An 8,530-nucleotide genomic window follows, 5' to 3' on the forward strand; every position below is an offset into this window, starting at 1 on the left:
CTACCTCTATTCCGGCTGCAGATACTTTATGCCCAAGTACGATCCCGTCATTAACCATGAAGTGGCATTTTTCCCAATTTAGGACGAGGTTCTTTTCTTCACATCTAGCCAATACTTTACTCAAGGTATCTAGGCAATTTTTAAAATTAGATCCGTGAACTGAGAAGTCGTCCATAAAGATTCCATGAAATCTTTGATCATATCCATAAAGATCGACATCATGCATCTTTGAAAAGTTGCAGGAGCATTACATAGGCCAAATGGCATTATCCGGTAGGTGAAGGTGACATAAGGGCATGTGAAAGTCGTCTTTTCTGATCGTCAGGATGTATGGGAATCTGGAAGAATCCGGAATATCCGTCGAGAAAGCAATAGTACAGGTGATTCGCCAGTCTTTCCAACATCTGATCTATGAACGGTTGTGGAAAATGATCTTTCCTAGTGGCTGCATTCAGCTTTCTGTAATCAATGCACTTCCGATGTCCGGTGATGTAATCCAGCTCGTTCTTATCATTCTTGACCACTGTGATACTTCTTTTCTTTGGTACAACATACACATGGCTCACCCAATTACTATCCGAAATAAGGTAGATGATTCCAGCATCCAAGAGTTTGATCATTTCTTTCTTTATACTTCTTTAAGGTTTTGGTTTAACCTTTTTTGATGTTCAATTGATGACTTGGAACTATCTTCTAAATGGATGCGGTGCATGCATAGATCAGGTGATATACCGGGAATATGAAGAAGACGATAAGGGTTAATCGATTTCTGGCTCAAAGGATTAATTAAATCAAAGAGCCCAATGAATAGAGCCCAAACAATGCTAACTTAATGCCTAAAAAATGAGATGCAGAGTTTTATAATAGAGGCCACGTGTCGCATCCAGGGACTTTGACTTTCTGACCTGTCTGCAGAGGTCGTGCGTTAAGGAGGGAGAAAAAACCTTTTTAGATATATAGATAGCTAAGCAAAAAAAAGACATTTAGTTCGTATTAGGTAGAGAAACAATTTGACACACCGATGGTATAGATGGAGTTTAAACTATACTGTATAACTATATCATAAGAAACAAAATCATACACAGACGTTTTACAACAAACGTCAACCAATCCACCATAGTTTGATAAAAAAAAAATTATTTGGAACATGTTTTTGGTATTTATTTTATCTCCATCATTAGGAACCACTTTAAATTTATGGACTACTCTCTATTCATCCTCAGCGTGACGAAGAACCTCATACTTGTTGAAATATTTTTTTTGGGATAGTTGCTTCGATTCTGCATCCCTTTATTTATACAAAATTTATGTTTCAAATATACGATACTAGGATCTAATAATACAGTAAATTACTCTTTGTAAGTGTTAGATTAAATTATAATTCGCAACTTAACTTTTCATCAGCAAGAATGAGATGTATGTCCGACGTTTTCGCGGCTGTATCCATTTCCATAACTCTCAAAATTTGACCCACATTTCAAACTCTGAAAACCCTAAGGTCAGATCTGAAAGTCGAAACAAAGTCTTGGTACTTTTTTCCTTCTTTTTTTGCCAAAATTTGTAACGTAACGATTGTGATGAATGTATAGTATTTATAGGACAATACTTTGAAAAGGAAAATGTAAATATTCTATGTATATCTCAGTTCAATTGCCAGTTAATAAAGCATTAAATTATAGTCATAGATTAATTAGACATGATCCTATATTGTACAATAGTATAACTTAATTTTGATAACTTTCCTTTATACCGAAAAAATATTTGGATTGATTTTATGGAATTTTCGAACTGATGACAAATAAATATTGCAAAAATAAATAAATACGAGTAAATGTACCCAAACTAAATTGGAATAAAACACATAGATTGTGGACAATAAATAAGAGCAAATGTAGCCAAAATCTCAAACTATCTCAAACTACTTTCTTTTGCTCTTCTTCGATCCTGCGAAAAACAAAAAACGTTAACATATATTATGATAATTTTACATAAATAATTGAATATATTTATGAACATTGTTTTCAAAGTAGTAACTGCTTCAATTAATGGATTGAAAACATTATCTCAGATTATCCGGGAATGTTGGTAATCTCTCTATATCCCCTATATATTATATACAAAAATGGACCATTGTATCATACTGTTAATATAATAAATATTAGAATGGATGTATCATATGTATTTATCTAACAATTTAGAACTCCAACTTTCAAGAATCGTAGCACGCAAATGACAATGTCACTGGCATAAGATGACCAAAATGTATTGAGATGTTCTGCCATTGTTCCATATGCAACACAAGTAACTCGATGGAGGCTAAAGTTAGGATTAAACAAAAAAAAAAACAATTATACAGTAATCATATAGGTGAATAAGCAATATCATCAAAATAAAAAAAATTATATTAATTAAGTTGTAGTACACTTACATTATATAATACTGATAGGTTTGAGAAAATCAGTTCCAGCATTTTGATTAAATCCCCACCTTTAGATTTCCAACTGATATAAGAACCCCTAATATGTCTAATATGAAGTTGAACAACAGTTAGTATGTAACATAATAAAATAAACCAAACATAATAGAAGGATATAGTTCTAAATGAATGAAAACTTGAGATGGATTAATCCCATGTTTAACTCATTGTATTTTACGAATGAGAATATTTCGGGTGTATCTTCTGCACATATGAATTCAACACAAGTAGTTGCAGCAAAAAGAATCTCATATTTATGACGTGTTACTCTGGTAATGCCAGTAGAATGTACTACTTTGAAATTAGAAAGTCTAACTCAGCTATGCTTATTAAGCATACAATAGAATTTACACATTAAATTATTCTTCAGAGTAGCATGAATCATCTGGCCCTATAAGAAGAAAAAAAAAATTGTATGATTAGCAAAATACTATAATATATAATATAGATTATAGGTTTGTTGTATACATGTGACCAATACTCACATTTGAATCCATTAATATTTGACAACGGTAACCAAACATTCCATTCTTCTAGGTCCATTTCTGGACAATTTTGACTCTAACTGAAACATTCGAAGCTTGATCTTCGAACCCTTCGAGGAAAATGATAGCAGCTATGATAACTTTGTGTTTAATGAATGGAAAACAGCCCTTCATTTATACATGAAAATTAGGTCAAATGGGGAATGAAATCTAAATAATATCAATGATATCTTAACAAATTGATTTCGAATATTTGATTATACATCTCCAACTAAATTTCGGAAACCTTATCATACTAACTATACAGATAATTATATTTAGTATGAAAATATATAATTTCAAATATAAATATCAATACAAATGGAAATGTAATATATATAACCAAAACACGATGAAATGCTTTAAATATGTAGTTAAATGTGTTGTCAAAGTTGTAAATACACCTATAGTCAAATTTTGTATGAAAATATATAAACAACAAATTTGGGGATGTAATATATAAACCGATAATATATGGAAATTAATAAACTATGCTTTTACTGTATTGTATCTACAGTAATAAATTATATATCTTAATTTTAAAATTTTGATTATGAAAAAGAATTGGCTTCAGCATAATTTTACTACTCCTTTAAACTTTAATAGATTTGACAGCTTGGTTTTTTACTGAATACGTCAATATATTTAATCATACAATATGCTTATGATGAATTGTCTTTTCGGTTCAATTTGTTCATCTTTGCAATTATTATAACTACCTATAATAGCTATTATACTCTTTTGTGTAAAACAATTTTTTTAAGTTCTACTGCATTTTAACACGAGAATTTATGTTTTAATGCAATACAGAAAAATGAAATTTATTAGTCCGGGATAGCATAACCAACCATTTCAAGAAACATAAAAAGGGTACCTGATACTCTATAACTACGCGGTAGATGATTCTTCTCTTTCGACTCTACTTGCTTGCTCATTCAATGTGATACTGTGAATAAACGTTACATTTGAAATTTTGTTGACATGACTATCTAATTGTATATTAATAAAAACAATTAATAAGATAACTTAACTTTTAAATAAATAGTTAGATTCTGAAGGAATGTTAATTTCCAATAGGTTAACACCCATAAAATTTTCTTTGTAGACGATGAGGTCCATCCGTTATAAATTTATAAATTTCTTGCGCCAAGTTCCCAAAAACTACTCCATTTAACATCAAGCCACTGTAATTTAATTAATTTAATGCAACAATTTTTTAATTATTAGTATTTATAGATGATTAAGTAACATATATTTGAAGCAACTAACTTTTTCATTGGATAGAAGCAACTTCTTTCATTTCTTAAGTTGCCAAACGCATATCACCTTTTCAAAACCTTTACAATGATTCTCCAGTTGTTTATATATTGAAGCAAATTGTTTGTCAACGTATAATGTTACATTAATTTAAAGGGAGGTAAAAACTTTAAGAATAACAGAATAGACAATGAATGTATGCATACCTATTGCATCAAAATCATTTATATATATATTGCTATCAATTTTCGTACTTTTTAGTAAAAACAAAAAATAAATGTTTAAATGCAACTTATACTAATCACTACAAGTTATCAATCTATTAAAACATTGTATAACCGTACTATGGTAACCCCACATAGTTCGACTTTTTCAAATACATAACCAATCACAAGGTATGTTAAAATGTGAAACTGTAAAAATTAAATCTGCAGGATACATGTTTAAAACAACCAAGTATTCATATATATGGGTTTACTAACTGCAAGTATAATTTAAACATCACTATTGAAAAGATTTTTAAAATTTCATAGGTTATAGTATAATAGCTTAACAATAGACTTATTAGTTTCTAAGAACATCTCCAACCCCAATCCATATTTTACTCCAAAATGGAGAGTAAAATGGTGTAATGAATAAAAATATAACATAAGTACATCAAGAACTGAAGAATGCCCTAAAACAAAAGTGTCTCAAGTAGAATATAAAAAAGAGAAGTTTATGAAGGTTTACAGTCAATATGACTACACTGACCCTATATATAGTATGATGAAGATCGAATAAAAAACATTGTATGTTCGTGTACTTTTTGATGTTAGTTAAAACCATTTAAAGGGTCAACAATCATTTCATGTCGGTATAAATACTTATTTTGTATGATTGGATCAACATTTCTTTGTTATTGATTCCCTTCTGTTTTGTCGATGAAACAATAATTACAAATAAACAGTAAATAAGGGAATTATTATTAAATAAACATAGTATTATTCTATGTATATCTTGGTTCAATTTTCAGTTAATAAAACATTAAATTATAGTTATAGATTAATTACACATGATCCTATATTGTATAATAGTATAACTTAATTTTGATAACTTTCCTTTATACCAAAAAAAATTGGATTGATTTTATGTAATTTTTGAACTGGTGATAAATAAATATTGCGAAAATAAATAAACACGAGTAAATGTAGCCAAACTAAAATGGAATAAAACACATAGATTGTGGACAATAAATAAGAGAAAATGTAGCCAACATCTTAAACTATCCAAAAACTGCTTTCTTTTGCTTTTCTTCGATCCTGCGAAAAACAAAAAAAATGGTTAACATATATTATGATAATTTTTATATAAATAATTGAATTTATTTACAAACATTGTTTTCAAAGTAGTAAATGCTTCAATTAATGGATTGAAAACATTATCTCAGAACATCCGGGAATGTTTGTAATCTCTCTATATCCCCCTATATATTATGTACAAAAATGGACCATTGTATATATCATACTATTCATATAATAAATATTAGAATAAATGTATCATATGTATTTAGCTAATCATTAAGAACTTCAACTTTCTAGAATCATAACACGCAAATGACAATGTCACCCGCATAAGATGACCAAAATGTATTGAAATGTTCTGCCATTGTCCCATATGCAACACAAATAACTCGATGGAGGCTAAAGTTAGGATTAAACCAAAAAAACAAACAATTATACCGTAATCATATAGGTGAATAAGCAATATAATAAAAAAAAACAATTATAATAATTAAGTTGTAGTACACTTACACGATATAATACTGATAGGTTTGAGAAAATCAGTTCCAGCGTTTTGATTAAATCCCCACCTTTAGATTTCAAACTAATGAAAGAGCCACTAATATGTCTAATATGAAATTGAAGAACAGTTAGTATGTAACATAATAAAATTAACCAAACATAATAAAAGGATAGAGTTCTAACCGAATGAAAACTTGAGATGGATTAATCCAATGTTTAACTCATTGTATTTTACGAATGAAAATATTCAGGGTGTCTCTTCTGGAAATATGAATTCAACCAAAGTAGTAGCAGCAAAAAGAATCTCATACTTATGACGAGTTTCTATAGTAATGCCAGTAGAATGTACTAAAAAAGATCATCCTAGGGAATTTCTATATAATGTATATTTAATTATTTTAATTTTCTTGCTTTTATATCTTTTTTTCTTGCTTTTATATCAAATGGTAATATTACGATAGATATTTAATGCAATATTTCTATTTTTATATTGTATATTTTCTTATTATTTATTTAAATATATATTTTTCAGATAGATGTTTAATTTAGTTTTTTCATTTTTTATATTGTATATTTACTTACTGTTTATCTTTTCTTATTTTGTATATTTACTTATTCTAAATTTCTTGTTTTTATATCAATGATAATATTATGATATATATTTAACTTAATATTTTTATTTCTTCTATACTATACTTACTTATTATTTATTTTTTCTTATATTTTATATTTACTTATTATAATATGTAACATTTCTATTTCTTATATGAACAATAAGGGAAATAACCAAAATAGCCCTTTTTATTTTGAAAATTTTAATTTTAATTTTTTTATTTTTGAAAATTTGAAACCATATCCTCAAAACTCCACCACTTAACTCTTAACCCTAAGTCTAGATTAGTTAACCCTAGGGTACAAATATATTTTTTACTCTTTAATAAAACTTATTTTGGTCATTTTTCTCATTGAGCGCTATTTTTATGACAATTTTCTATAAAATGCTATCTTATGGAATATCTCTTCTTATATTGTATATTTACTTATTATTTATTTCTTTCTATATTGTATATATATTTACTTGTAAAAATATTTGTAAATAATAAAAATGTAAAACAATACATTTTTCAGATAGATGTTTAATGCAATTTTTTTTATTTCTTATATTGTATATTTACTTATTATTTATATTTTCTTATATTGTATATTTACTTATTCTATTTTATTTAGCTTTTATATAAAATAGTGATATTACTTATAAATGTTTAATATAATATTTATATTTTTTACGTTATATATTTACATTTTATTTATTTTATTGTACATTTTTCAGATGTTTAATGTAATTTTTATATTTCTTAAATTCTATATTTAGTTATTATTTATTTTTATTCTAATATTATGATAGATGTTTAATGCAATATTTTTATTTCTTATACTCTATATTTACTTATTATTTATTTTCCTATACATTTTTCAGATAGATGTTTAATTTAGTTTTTCAATTTCTGATATTTTATTTTACTTATTGTGTATTTTTCCTTATATTATATATTTATTTAATATTACGAAATATGTTTAATGTAATATTTCTATTTCTTATATTGTAAATTTACTTATTTTTTATTTTACGATATATTTTTTGTAGAGATGTTTAATTTAATTTTTTCATTTCTTAAATGTATTTTACCTATTGTTTATTTTTTTTATATTGTATATTTACTCATTCTAATTTTCTTGCTTTTATATCAAATGATAATATTATGATAGATTTTTAATATAATATTTCTATTTTTATATTCTATATTTATTTATAAAAATATTTGAAAATAATAAAAATGTAAAACTATAAGTTTTTCAAATAGATGCTTAATGAAGTTTTTCTATTTCTTATATTGTATATTTTTTTATTGTATATTTGCTTATCTAATTTTTTTGCTTTTATATCAAATTGTAATATTAGGATAGATGTTTAATGTAATCTTTATATTTCTTATATTAAATATTTACTTATTATTTGTTTTATTATATATTTTTTCAGATATATGTTTAATGTATTTTTTGTATTTCTTATATTATATATTTACTTATTATTTATATTTCGTATATTTTATATTACTTATTCTAATATTATAATAGATGTTTAATGTATTATTTTTATATTGTATATTTATTTATCATTTATTTAAATATACATTTTTCACATATATGTTTCATTTAGTTTTTCCCTTTTTTATATTGTATATTTACTTACTGTTTATCTTTTATTATTTTATATACTTATTTATTCTAAATTTTTTCATTTTATATCAATGATAATATTACGATATATATTTAATATAATAATTTTACTTTCTTATATGTTATATTTACTTATTACTTATTTATTATCATATTTTATATGTACTTATTCTAATATTACGATATATTTTTAATATAATATTTCTATTTCTTATATTGTGTATTTAGTTATTATTTATTTTACGATACAT

The sequence above is a fragment of the Brassica napus genome, chromosome C3 (assembly GCF_020379485.1).
Source record: "Brassica napus cultivar Da-Ae chromosome C3, Da-Ae, whole genome shotgun sequence".
Lineage (NCBI taxonomy): Eukaryota > Viridiplantae > Streptophyta > Magnoliopsida > Brassicales > Brassicaceae > Brassica > Brassica napus.